The following is a 15,308-nucleotide window of genomic DNA, read 5'->3' as shown; positions in this document are numbered from 1 at the left end:
GCGATCAGTCGTTGAGAGGAAGTTGGATGAAAACCAGTGTGGTTTCAGACCACAGAGAAGCTGTCAGGATCAGATTTTCAGTATGCGCCAGGTAATTGAAAAATGCTACGAGAGGATTAGGCAGTTGTGTTTATGTTTCGTAGATCTAGAGAAAGCATATGACAGGGTACCGAGGGAAAAGATGTTCGCCATACTGGGGGACTATGGAATTAAAGGTAGATTATTAAAATCAATCAAAGGCATTTATGTTGACAATTGGGCTTCAGTGAGAATTGATGGTAGAATGAGTTCTTGGTTCAGGGTACATACAGGAGTTAGACAAGGCTGTAATCTTTCACCTTTGCAATTTGTAGTTTACATGGATCATCTGCTGAAAGGTATAAAATGGCAGGGAGGGATTCAGTTAGGTGGAAATGTAGTAAGCAGTTTGGCCTATGCTGACGACTTGGTCTTAATGGCAGATTGTACCGAAAGCCTGCAGTCGAATATCTTGGAACTTGAAAATAGGTGCAATGAGTATGGTATGAAAATTAGCCTCTCGAAGACTAAATTGATGTCAGTAGGTAAGAAATTCAACAGAATCGAATGTCAGATTGGTGATACAAAGCTAGAACAGGTCGATAATTTCAAGTATTTAGGTTGTGTGTTCTCCCAGGATGGTAATATAGTATGTGAGATTGAATCAAGGTGTAGTAAAGCTAATGCAGTGAGCTCGCAGTTGCGATAAGCAGTATTCTCTAAGAAGGAAGTCAGCTCCCAGACGAAACTATCTTTACATCGGTCTGTTTTCAGACCAACTTTGCTTTACGGGAGCGAAAGCTGGGTGGACTCAGGATATCTTATTCATAAGTTAGAAGTAACAGACATGAAAGTAGCGAGAATGATTACTGGTACAACAGGTGGGAACGATGGCAGGAGGGTACACGGAATGAGGAGATAAAGGCTAATTTAGGAATGAACTCGATGGATGAAGCTGTACGCATAAACCGGCTTCGGTGGTGGGGTCATGTGAGGCGAATGGAGGAGGATAGGTACCTAGGAGAATAATGGACTCTGTTATGGAGGGTAAGAGAAGTAGAGGGAGACCAAGACGACTATGGTTTGACTCGGTGTCTAACGATTTAAAGATAAGAGGTATAGAACTAAATGAGGCAACAACACTAGTTGCAAATCGAGGATTGTGGCGTCGTTTAGTAAATTCTCAGAGGCTTGCAGACTGAACGCTGAAAGGCATAACAGTCTATAATGATAATGTATGTATGTATGTATGTATGCATGTATGTAAGCAGGGACGAGGTAGCAGAGTGACAACACAACTAGCTTCTCGGCCACATGTCGAATTCTGGCCAAAGTACAATATATAGAGTTTTAAAATGAAAAATCACGGCCTGTGGTTCGGATTCAACATAAAAGTGGAGTTTCTGCGACTTTGATCACAATATAAACTGGCACCTAGGACTACAGGCGTTGTTGTTTTTTAAGAGCACGTAATGTATCAGACAACACAAATTGACGGCTTACTTCTAAAACCTCGTATGTCTCTATGCTCTTCCTATTCATTACTATCCTTAAGACTGGTCACGCCTTCCAGCCACGTATAGATATGCAGTCCACCAGAACAATGTTCGTTGTGTTCATTTTCCTATGCTAACATTTGAAGGGAAATGAACCTTAAGTACATTATACTGTAGGAGTGCGTAAATTCATCATGCAAACAACATCTCTACAATACGGTACGGTAAGGTCCTTTTTCCTTTACATATTATAATAGGAAAATGAACACAACGAAAATTATTCTAATGGACTGCATATAAATATGTGGCTGGGAGGCGTGACCAGTCTTAAGGAATATAATCGGTGCGAAGAACATTGGGACATACGAGGTTTTAGAAGTAAGCCGTCGAAATGTTAACTTGTTAAGAATGAAGCCATTCTCGTTCAACTTCAAGTGGAATTGTTCATTTTTCACGCATTTCATATTGTTCTAAATCTTTCGATAGACTGGAAGACTTATTTTATTTAAATATTAGCTTGTAATAGGTGAATATTGGTACAGTGCAAATGAGGAAAATATAAAACACAAAGTGATAGAATAAATTCATAAACTTCATTGATTACGCAATGTTCAGATTTGAATCAACCAATTCATTGATGAGTAGTTGGACACTTCTAGAATTCAAATTAGTTTCATTTAAGACATTCATATTGCAATAATGTAGTTGGACCTGAATGCGAATGATACGAAGACTATTTCTCTTAACATCAGATTTATCTTGCATGAAATCGCCATCACTACGACTTATGTTAAAATTGTAATGAGAAAAATCATGCAGAATGCCATCATCACATTTTTTCTCTTTTCCCCACCATTCACCCCACAAGCTGATCTGGACTTCAGCTTGTTTTACGGCCGTATGCCTTTCTTGACGCCAACCCCATGAGGGGGCTGTATTATCTACTCCGTGTCTCTGTGATGGTCGATAGTGTGGTGTGTTGTGTGTAAATGAACAAAAATAAATATCAAATAGATGGACTTCAGGAGAATATCATCATTCAGAAATACACCTATCAAATTGAAGTGTTACTCTTTGATGAATTAATTAATGTAAATGTTCATGGCTTTACGTCCCACTAGCTAACTGTGTAAAGATGCTACGTTTGCAATTCCATTTGAAACAACGAACATCACCCCCACAGTAAGTTATTTTACCTTCTGGTAAATCTACCGCGAGGATGCCGGCTTATTACTATTAATTTTATTTGTGATAACTCTGTGCAGACATATCGGGCGTTAAGAAACAAATTCGCGTATCTCACAATGCTCTTCCTAGCCATTATTTTCCTTAAGACTGGTCACACCTCCCAGCCACTTATGGATATGCAGTCCATCAGAACAACGTTCGCTGTGTTCATTTTCCTATGGTACCCGTAAAGGAGAATGAACCTTACCGTACCGCGCTTTAGGAATGTACTGTATATTTTCTTGACCTATTCACGCACTCCTACAGTATAGTGTATTTCATGTTTATTTTACTTTACACTTGAACATGGGAAAGTGAACGCGATGAAAATTTTTCTGGTGGACTGCATATCCATATTTGGTTGAGAGGTGTGACCAGTCTTAAGGAAAATAATGGATAGGAAGAGCCCTGTGAAGTAAAATCTTTTGTCTCTTAACCCCCGATACGGAAGGTATAGTAAAAAGGGCTATGCTTAAAATTAAAATTAAAATATAATTTAAATCTGACTTGCAACGCAAAAGTTCAGAGTTGTTTTGACCGTTCACTTGCGACTGGACCTCTAGCCCTGAGATGAAAATACTTTTTTCAATGACGTTCTCCTCGTTCGGCTCTACGCTTTGGCTTATGAATTTAATCTAAGTTTCTTGCAAGAGATACGAACATTAAAACTGCTTTACATCTGAGTGACAAGATTACTAAGGAATGAAACAAATGTGCATGTCGAACGACGGTACACATTTTTAGAATATCCTGTAACAACAGCGAGGTTTAAGCTAATTTAATGAAGAGTAATAATATATTTTGTAACTGATGTTCGTAGTATTTCATTCAATGATCTTGAATTAATTCGCAACTTCATCCAGAGAGACAAAGTTCTAATCTAAGTGACTGCAGGATGAAATATTCACCTAGGGAATGCCTGATGAACCTAATTTGAACCAGGGTGCGCCATCGATACCATAAATGAACTTCCAAAATAGGAACTTCGAGATAATTGGAAATTTAAACTCGTATGAAGAGAAGACTCCGTTTCTGAAATTCCATATGGGCGTTGAAGAAACAATGAGGAGTGCATAGATACGTCATGCAAATTTGCATTCTTACAGTGCGATATGGTAAGGTCCATTTTCCTTTACACTCATGCGTATGAAAATGAACATAAGGAAAATTGTTCTGATGGTCCACATATCAATTTGTGGTTTGGAGGCGTGACCAGACTTAACGAAAGTAATGGGTGGAAGGAGCATTGTCACATACTAGGTTTAGATTCTTCAACGACTGTATCCCCTTCGTCAGTGTAATAATACATTTTAAAGTGTGATGCAAATTCATGACACATGGAGTCCATTAAGGCTGTTTACATGCTAAGGCGGCTGCTTCTCAACCAGATGGCCTGCAAATGTTGGAGAGTCGCGTGGTAAGCCTAACAATATCCTACGCCAAATTGCTTGGCTGCTAGACCGTATCCAGTATTTTTATCCTAATTTGATATCACGAGGCTGTGTGAACACCGATCCAGGTCTAAGTGCATATTTAAATCAGTGGACTGGCCGGAAATACGAACCCAGAGTCTCCAGGTAAGAGATAGGCATGAATGTCTTATCCCACGGGGTTGGCCTTTACAAATAATAATGAAAGTATTTCGTCCAATGATTTTGCGTTCACTTGTGATTTTAAAATTAAAACACTCAAGTGTACACTACCGTTGCAGTCAAATGAAGGAGGGCACGGACACATTATATCGAGTCACGTAGAATCATTCATGGTACATGAGGTGTGGTTCAATCAATCACCAATGATCTGCTTTTAGAGCTGTCAACCAGGTGGCATATTATCTATCAGTTGTTTGTCTAGACTTTTCTTATATTATTTCAAAGAATTTGGAAATGTATTTAAGATCTCTCTTGGCAATCCATAATTCATCGATTCCGAGTCAGTGTGATATTTCTGCATGCAAGCAATGTAGACTAAAGGATTACAACTAATACAAATAACCAAAATTATTGCCGCATTGTAAGAACTCTTGCAATTTTGCCTGCATAATTGTTATGAAATAGCCTCCGAGGCTCAGTAGGCAGCGCGTTGTCCTCTCACCGCTGGACACCGTGGTTCAAATCCGGGTCACTCCATGTGAGATTTGTGCTGGACAAAGCGGAGGCGGGACAGGTTTTTCTCCGGGTACTCCGGCTTTCCCTGTCATCTTTCATTCCAGCAACACTCTCCATTCTCATTTCATAGCATCTATCAGTCATTAATAAATCACTTTGGGAGTGGCGAACCCATCGTACTAATAGCCTGTATCTGCTTCATTCATTCCATCCCTGATCCGATCAATGACTGGAAAACAGGTTGTAGGTTTTCAATTGTTATAAAATACATACATATATGCATACATACATAATGAAACGGGATTGCCATTACGACATACTCCGTCAAAGTATTTCTAACGTAACTCGTTCTAACACCCATCTGAAAGAATTTGAAAATACAGCTGTGCGTGTAGGCAGCGAAAGTGACAGCGAGGCATGCAACCTCTCGCTGCAGAGAGCCAACCAAGGCCAGGTGACGTCACTACCGAACTTTCCGTTCCTTCTACTTCAGTATCTCAAGAATGGAAAGTGTTATCAAAATTCTGATCACGTTATCATATGGCCCCTTATCACAAATGATAATATACCAAGTTTCATAAAAATCGGCTCAAGGATAGCCGAGTAATTAAATATGGACGATTCCTGAATTTGAAACCACATGGTCCGGCCTACGGATATAAAAAGGAGCCCGCTGACCTAGTAGAAATCAGTTGCTTCGTGTATTTCCAGCTGCAGTGTGCGGGCCAGCTGTGGAAAGTTATATTCGATGTCGTTACCCTGTCCGGCTGTCTAAGTGTCAGAGGTGCGAACCTAGGGCTCTAACTTCGTGTGAGATAGGAGGTGATAAATAACCTCAAGCTGTTAATGATAACTGACTTGTATAAGCTGTGACACATGAGTAATAGAACTCGTTTCGTAAATTGTCGAACTGAGAAGGCTTATATGATATACATTCTCTCTATAAACGAACAATCGCGAAGTGACTTGTGTTATTCATTTCAGTTCGTAAATACTGTGCATTAAGTTATTTCGCAGGACCGTTTCGCATGAACAGCACTTTAACTTATTTCACAAGACTTTGCCTTCGTAACGGGATTTATTTGCAAAACTATGCTTAACTTATTCTCGTAAGACTGTGCTTTAAAGTTTTTCACAAGACTGTGCCTGAGTGAAAGAACTTTATTCCTTTTCGTAAGACTGTGCCTTCGCAACAATGTTCATTTCACAAACTTGCTTTAACTTGTATTCAAAATACTGTGCCTTCGTTACAGCATCTGCCGTGTTTTCGATTATTACGTAAGACTCTGTCTCAGTGACATAATTTGGTTCTTTTCGTTAGACTGTGCAAAAGTAACAGTGTTCATTTAATTTCGTAAGACTGAGCCTTACTGTCAGAGAAGGTTTCAGACTTCGTAAATTGTGTTATCCCATTAACTTAAATTTCGTCGATGTGGGTATTGAACGACAATTATTTCATATTTTGTACAGTGCTAATCTTTCTTTTCATCATAAACTGTGATACTGAATTAAATTGAATTTCTTCCAAAAGTGCATCGAATGACTAACATATTATTTACGTTGAATCTTATTAACCGTAGAATTTGTAGATTATACGAACAGTGCCGTGTAATACTCTTCAGTGCAGTGCGGTAGAGGAGTGTCGTATGGGATCCTATTGACATTCTGTGTGAAGTCTACACACTTCTTTACTCCCTTCATGGGATCTCAGTGGAATAAAGTCTAAATTAACTTTTCCACGCTGCACACTGACAGCACCAGACGTCAGACTCCTGGGTTCGAGTCTCAACAGAACTCCAAGGGCCATCAACTGCAGTGGGATAACGTGGTGTCTTAGTGCTGAGAGGAGTTCCATGGTGAGGGGGAAGGAGTGCGACAATGTGGGGCATCACTGACGCCGACGCTGAGGGACAGCGTCTCTCCCTACCTCTGCCTGGACTTTCTAAACCCCTACTGCTCCTCTCTAAATAGTGATATAATTTGTCTAACATGAATAAACACAAGCTTCAACTCAATTGGAACTTATTCTACTACCCTTCTCTCACTGATCTTCCTAGCTTGGACCGTACACACCCTGGCGCCAATCCATGCTTTCCGCTAAATTAAAGTACGGGCGTTTCGATTACAATACATACATACATCATTATAGAACGTTATGACTTTCAGTGTTCAGTATACAAGCCATTTGAATTTACTATACGTCGCCACAATCCATTATTTGCAACTACGGCTGTGCACTCCCGTTTGTCACTAGATTGCTCACAGTGTAGTAGCCTTCCGAGCAGGTGTTGACGACATCATCATAGCTCCATTTAAGATATTCCTTGTTCCATCTTGTGTGCGTAAAGAGCAAGGTCGTCAGAAGAATCATGGACGAAAGTAATAGAAGAAATCAGTAACAATAAAATGAAAATTAATACAATGAAATAAATATACTAAAACTGAAGATGGAAAAAAGTGTCAGGTAGAAAGAACGAGAAAGAGTGTGATACATTTGGAGGGGGGGGGGGGTATGAATTACTCTACCACTGTTAAAGACACGGAAGTGAAAAGAAATAATTATATTACAGTGGCAGGTGTATACAGGTTATGAAAGTGTTACGGTACCCATAGCACCTAGTCTAGAGTGAACCATCTAGTGATGAGGAGAGTACGAATTGGGAAGACACAGAAACGAAATAACAATACTGAAAGTGCAGGGAAGAGAACTACCTACGTAAGCAACTGTTGATAAAGTTAAAGCCAGGTATCACGTGGATTCAGTTATACTTTGGTACTATAGATCACAAATCCTTTAGGATCTATATTAACGTCATTACAATACCCACGAGATAAGTAGGTAATATTGACTCACAGTAATGTAGTAAGAGCTAAGTATATTCTGAAACAGTGGGTGCTGAATCAGCATTTTCCTACGCTGAGTCAGCATGTTTCTCTAGTAGTAGGACAATGCGTGTTCTTACACAGTTTGTTTAGTAGCAGTACAAAGAGGGTTCTGAATGTGTTCAAAGACCCGTAATGAGATTAAGACGCCACAGAACGTCATAATCTTACGTACGAGGGAAATTCTAGCCTCGCAGGCTCTCTTGGAGGAGCCCGGTTCGTCAAGACGTTGGATGCAGTGACCTGGGGGATTTTGACTCCAAGGTGAGGATCACATGACATTATAACTTTATAACCTTACATACGAGGTCAATCCTAACTTGAAGGGCTCCATTTGGAGGTGATCTTTTGGTGAGACTAGGACGTCATTATGACCTTTTAACATAACCTTGCTCGCCAACGCTAACCTAAACTCACACAGGCTTCTTACGGGGTTCCCTTGGAGGAACTCAATCGGTCAGGTGACCTTCGCATCACGAACGCTAACCTAACCACACACAGGTTCCTCATGGAGGAGCCTTACTTGTCACGTTAGCGACCCCGTCCGAAAGTAGGGAAGCGAGAAAATGGCGACTGATCTTATGGTTCTAGGGAGGTGGTGTAAGGCCTAATACGTATGCATTGCTTTTATTGGAATAACGTTCGAGAGCGACTTTAGGGATTCGGAGCTGTGCTTGGAATTTTGAATAAGATAGCGGCTATACATTTTTCATATGGGACTATGGAGGTGGTGTACGGGCTTAAATACGAATACTTTTGTGGGGTGAACTCATTTGCCTCATTGCTGAGCTACTACTTTTAAACAATATGACGAATATTCATTGTTCTTTTGGGACTAGTGAGGTTGTGTAAGGCCTAATACGTATTCATTGCTTATGCAGGAATAACTTTGGAGAGCGAGTTTATGGCCTCGGAGTTGAGTCACTACTTTTGAGCAAAATGGTGTCTGTACATTGTTCTTATGGTACTAGGAAGGCCTATATAGGGATAACTTTGGAGAGCTACCTCAGGGTCTCGGATCTAACTGACCACGGAGTTAAATACGCTAGCGTCCGAGCTGATGCGTAACGCTCTCTTTTTAATGTCAGGAACACTCAATTTTTAATTTTGACCTTAGAGCTTATAGATTTGAACTCTAAAGACTTGTAGTAATAGTAGTAGTAGTAGTAGTAGTAGTAGTAGTAGTAGTAGTAGTAGTAGTTGTTGTTGTTGTTGTCGAGTCCTCAGTCCATAGACTAGTTTGATGCAACCCTCTATGACATCCTTTCTTGAGCTACCCTTTTCATTTCTACATAACAACTACGTTCTACATTTATTCTAATCTGCTTGTCATATTCGAGCGTGGCCTACCCCTACCGTTCCTACCACGTACACTTCCTTTAAAAACCAGCTGTGCAAGTCCTGGGTGTCTTAAGATGTGTCCTACCATTCTGTCCCTTCTTCTGGTCAAATTTAGCCAAATCGATCTCCGCTCACCAATTCGATTCAGCATCACTTCATTCGTGATTCTACCTACCCATCTCACCTTCAGTATTCTTCTGAAACACTAAATTTTAAAGGCTTCTATTTGCTTTCTTTCTGAACTAGTTATCGTCCATGTTCCAGTTCCATAAAATGCCACGCTCCGGACGGAAGTCTTCAAAACATCATTCTAATTCCTATATCAATGTTCGAGGTGAACAATTTTTTTTGTTAAGATAGGACTTCCTCGCTTGTGCTAGTCCGCAATTTATGTCTTCCTTAATTCTACCATTGGGGCAAACATTCATTTATAGGAAGGGGCGTTAAGGATTGGAATAACTTACCAAGGGAAATGTTCAATAAATTTCCAATTTCTTTGAAAACATTTAAGAAAAGGCTAGGAAAACAACAGATAGGGAACCTGCCACCTGGGCGACTGCCCTAAATGCAGATCAGTATTGATTGAACTTGATACCATCACTAGTTATTTTACTGCCCAAGTAACAATCCTCATCTACTTCCTTTAAGACTGCATTTCCTAATCTCTTCCTGCATCACCTGACTTGATTTGACCGCACTCCATTACTTGTGTTTTGGTCTTATTTTTCATCTTGTATTCCTTCCCCAAGAATCTGCCCATACCATTCTCAAATTTCTCCAGATCTTTTGCAGAGTCAGATAAAATAATAATATCATTGGTAAATCTCGGGGTTTTGACTTCCACTCCTTGGACTTCGATTCTCTTACCAAATTCCTCTTTGATTTCCTTTGTCTCCTGTTCTATGTAAACGTTGAAAATAAGAGGGGCAAACCGCAGCCTTGCCTCACTCTTTTTCTGGATTGCTGCTTCTTTTTCAAAGCCCTCGATTCTTATCAATGCAGACTGATTTGTGTACAGATTGTAGATAATTCTCCTTTCTCGATATTTGATCCCGATCACCTTCAGAAATTCAAATAGCTTGGTCCATTGCTCTTCTAGATCTACGAATGCCATCTACGTCAGCTTATCTTTCTTTAATCGGTTCTCTTGATCAGACGTAAAGTCAGGATTTATTCACGTGTTCCCACATTTCTTCTGAAGCCTAATTGATCTTCTTCCAACCCAGTTTCAACTTGTCTTTCCATTCTTCTGTAAATAATACGTGTTAAAATTTTGCAGGTGTAAGATTCTAAACTAATGGTGTGATAGTTTTCACATTTGTCAGCATCGACTTACTTGGGAATAGCTATAACAACATTCTGCCGAAATCAGATGACACTTCTCCTGTATCATTCATCTTACACACTAAACTGAATAATCTCGCCATTCTGGTTTCTCCTAAACTAGTCAGTAATTCTGAGGGTATGTCATCAATTCCCGGTGCCTTGTTCCTACTTAGATCTCTCAAAGCTCTGTCGAATTCCGACCTCAAAATTGGGTCTCCCATGTCATCAGAATCAGCAGCCTGTTTTTGTTCCAGAACCCTATTAACCGCTTCTTCAGCTTGATATAACCGTTGGATATGTTCCTGCCATTTTTCTGACTTATCTTCTTTCCGTAGAAGTGGTTTTCTACCTGAGTTCTTAATATTCATACACCTAGTCTTCCTTTCTCCAAAGGTCTCCTTGATATTCCTGTATGCAGCATCCACCTTTCCTGAGACTTTACAACCTTCAAAACTATTGCACTTCTCTTTCAGCCATTCTTCCTTAGCTGTCCTGTACTTTCTATCCACTTTATTCCTTATTTTCCCGTATTCTTTTCTGTCCTTGTTTTTGGCATTCTTGAACTTGCGTCGTTCTTCATCAGATCTACTATATACCGAGTTATCCATTCATTCCTAGTCGATATTTCCTTCTTTTTCCTAACTTTCCTTCAACATCCTTACTGATCTCATTCTTCACGACTGTCCATACTTCCTCTACTGTGTTTCATTTTCATTTAGTCATTGTGTTACATGCTCCTCTCACTCGTATATTTCAACTTGTATAGATCTCATTTCCTTGCGCTCCTTCCTTTCTTCAATTTCTTCAACTTCGGATGGCATTTCGTGATCAACAGGTTGTAGTCAGAGTCCACACCTATTCCTGGAAAAGTCTTGCAACCCAACACCTTGTTTCTGAATCTCTGCCTCATCATGATGAAGTCTATTGGATGCTGTCCAGTGTCTCCAGGTCTCGTCCATTTGCAAAGCCGTCGTTTGTGGTGTTTGAACACACTATTAGCAAGGACTAAATTAGGATCGGTTCGGAATTCAACCAGCAAGCTTTCTCTTTCATTCCTTTGTCCCAATCCGAAATCCAAGGTTTCGACTCGCAGAATGCCAGTATCCTTCTTCCTAATTATTCCCCCCTCTCGTGCAGACCGCACTTCGAGATCCAAATGGGGGTTCTTTAACTATGGAATATTTTAGCCAGGAGGAAGCCATCATCAGCACATCATTCATACAGAAAGAGCTTCATGTCCTCGGGAGTTAGTTACGGCAGTATTATTCCGTTGCTTTCAGTCATGTAACAGTATCAACACCGCTAAGCAATGTTGAGTATTATTACAAGACCATATCAGTAAGTCATCTAGACTGTCACCCTTGCAGTTTTAGAAAAGCTGCTACTCCCCTTTCGATGAACAATTCGTTAGACTGGTCTCTCGGCAGATATCCGTCCGACTTGGTTGCACCTACTGTTCTCCTACTTGCTTCATTGGTACACGCAAGCCTCCCCACCCACCGCGTCAGGGTCACACGGTTCACAAGGGAGGAGGTTTGTAGAAGCTTATAGTATTGTTTACATCACTCAGAAACTCTTGTTTCCAGAACACACTCAGAACTTGACTTTATTAGGACAGCTATGTCTAACGCGTGGAACAAGATAGCTGGGCTGAACATGTGTCATACTAACGTGAATTCATCAGGTTAGCCGGGCGAAAACAGAGAAGGGCATCTAACCATAAAATGTAAACTGTATTTATGATTCTTATGTTGAAGCACGAATCCAGCAGGTTAGCTGGGGCAGTTAAACTTATGCATCTTTACGAGTTACAAAACCCGGGACGAGAACAACTGTCACATTACTGCAAATTAGATACTACGTCGGAATTTTCTTGTTGTGAAAATGGGAACCAAACAGGCATGTACATTCACGTGGCTGTTAATATCGTGAATATAGCCACGTGATCTCCGGGGTTATAAAATCAAGCTTAACATACTTACCTCTTAGACATACATCCATTTATATCTTGTAAAAGGAACAGAATGTTCTAAGCGTGTATATGATTTAATACTTACTTCTATCATATTATAGAAAGTAATCTTGAGCTTGATAAGCCACAACAACCTTCTGTCTTTTAACGGGAATATAGGTCTATTCTTGAAAACGTGCATAAAAAAGAATACTTACTTGGAATATAATACTTAAAATAAAATACATATAGCGTTTAGATTTCAAGAAGAAATGGAGGTGGAATAGGTACAACTTTATTTTTCAAATATAAAATTATTTGAAGACTGCAAGAATTGAACTACATCTTACAGCATTCTTAGGTATTTTTCTTATTAATAGTGGCATTAGGAGATCAATTATAGGTTATTGCATTAAAATGAAACAATATTGCTTTGCTTTTATATGTATTCATTATTTGAGACCTATTACATACATTAGATAGCTGTGCTTGTAACTAAATATTAATTATCTATGATTAAAACATTAATTTTTGACAACTTTTTAATAGAACGCAGAAAACATCGTACAATCACAACAATATATGTTTGATTTTCCATGTAGAATGACTGAGATATTGTTACAGTGTAAACTACTACTGTAATGATATATAGAATGGACACTGCTAGTATTTAACCATATTTTTTAATATAAAGGACATCGTATTTAAGGAAAAGAACACTCAAATTTATAGCTTTGCTTTTGTATGTAAAATAAAACAATACAGTTTTGCGCTCTTTGGATTAATTTTCTGAGATATAATATAATTCTAAACTACTATTGCTAGTCTTTGGAAAATATATTTTTGCAAGTGTTTCAATAAAATATAGAGAACATACTGTAACTTACTTCCTGCTGTTAACAAATAATGATTATAACACACTGATATTTATTATCGGTTACGTTAAAAGATGATTTTACTGCTCAAGCATGTAGAGTTAACATTAGAAAATAACAAAAGTCGATCAATAGTGGTCATATATAAAATTCAAGTAGCAAGCTTTGCATAAATTTTATTGCTCCACGTTTGTTGTCTTCTGATGTGTGTTCGTTACTTTCTTGTCTATCTTTTATTGCATGATATATGTTGTTTTCTAACTTTATATCTAGCTCGCTGCTAGCAAACGTTTTAAGAAAAAATCTAAAACTGAATTAATACACATTATATAATGTCTGACTTCATTTATTTGTCTTCTGTTGTTTTCTGAAAATTGCACCCGTTTTCCTGAGCGAATGGGTTGCGCTAAGGGAGACTATGAGGTTAGGATTGTCCTAGTACATTAGGTTATGAAGTTATTTGACGTCTTAACCTCACCTAGGGGTGATTGAACCCATCCAAAACACTCCTTGTCAACTACTAGACCCATTGGGTAAGAACGCGCATTGTTCTACAACTAGAAAACACTGCTGACTCAGCGTGGAGGAATGCTGATTCAGACTCATTGTATCAGAACATACTTTGCTCATACTATTAGTAACATTTAATATGTATATTGTAATATTGTGTGCACTGAAGTCATAGGGTTCTTCAGTAGCTGGTGGGCTGGAAAGGTTACCTACAGGTAGTGTTGAGTAAGGATACTCATACTTGTTAAAAATATTCATCGTCTTTTCATCCTTCTTGATATTTTCCTCTGTTTACTGCAGTCTGAACTTGGAGTGAATTTGGTTCTGTTTTAGGCCAGATTTCCTTCTTGACGCTGACACTATGTGAAGGGTTGAGTTCAATATTGCGTGGTTCTTTGGCGGTTGGTAGTATGATGCGTTGTGTGTAAATGAATAAAAGTCATACTTTACTTCATACATTAATAAGAATAAAAGTCCATTGAGAAGAACGAAATTACCCCGTCCGCAAACTAGAGGAATTAACCATACGCAGTTAAACTCCGCGGGCCGGTTGGGAATTGAACTCGAGACCCTTTGAACTGAAAGCCAGTACACAATCATTCAGGCAAGGATTCGGATCCCGTTTGTTATTAGCGTGAGGTCGAAATAACGTGAAGGGTACGTGGAATGTGTGAACATCCTCTCTTCTGAGGAACCGTATTGTCTCTTGCTATCATGGAACTGTATGGCGTCCTTTTGAAAACTGATGTCTTTTAAGTGGTCATTTGGAAGGAGATTGAGGAGTGGGTGCGCCACTTTATGCTTTATACAGGATAGTAATAATAATGATGTTATTTATTTTTACGTCCCACTAACTAAATTTACGTATTCGGAGACTCCGTGGCTCCGAAATTTAGTCCCAAAAGAGTTCTTTTACATACCAGAAAATCTACCGACATGAAACTGACATATTTGAACCCCTTGAAATGCCTCCGAGCTGAGCCAGGATCGTACCTGACAAGCTGAAGTCAGAAGGCCAGCCCCTCAACCGTCTGAGCCACCCAGCTCGGCGATGTCTGGACTTGTCCCCAAGCACACTGAGAAATTGCGTATTTGATGACTATTTATCAGGCTCCTAAGGTGACTTGAAAATCTTCGTCATAGTTTTTTGACTGGAGCACTATGATATAACCTCATTTGTTTCATCTTCCGTACCAAAAACGATCAGTTCGGTTCTCATTGGAAGTATACGGGACTATTTGTATTCAGGTTTTAGTTATTATAACTTCTCACGTGCAGTGTTATCGGCATGCGTTCACTCGTTTGCAAGCTGTGTAGTTACAGTGTGTATCAGAACTTTAGAGACAAAAAGTCGGGATGCTCTTCGTGTTATGTTAAGAAGGATTGTGTGATCGAATTGGTGGAGGAAATTTTTCTTTTCGAGAAAATTAGGTTACATTTTTACTTCCGGAAGAGCGATTCAAATTTATGAAGTCTGTTGCTGTGTGCCAGAGGAGGAAAGGGAAGGGAGGGAAAGTGGGAAGTGAGATACAGAGGTAATGCTCTGTACGAATGCACAAGTTTCTCGTTCGTT

The sequence above is a fragment of the Anabrus simplex genome, chromosome 2 (genome assembly GCF_040414725.1).
Source record: "Anabrus simplex isolate iqAnaSimp1 chromosome 2, ASM4041472v1, whole genome shotgun sequence".
NCBI lineage: Eukaryota > Metazoa > Arthropoda > Insecta > Orthoptera > Tettigoniidae > Anabrus > Anabrus simplex.
Note: the sequence above shows the minus strand (reverse complement) of the source record.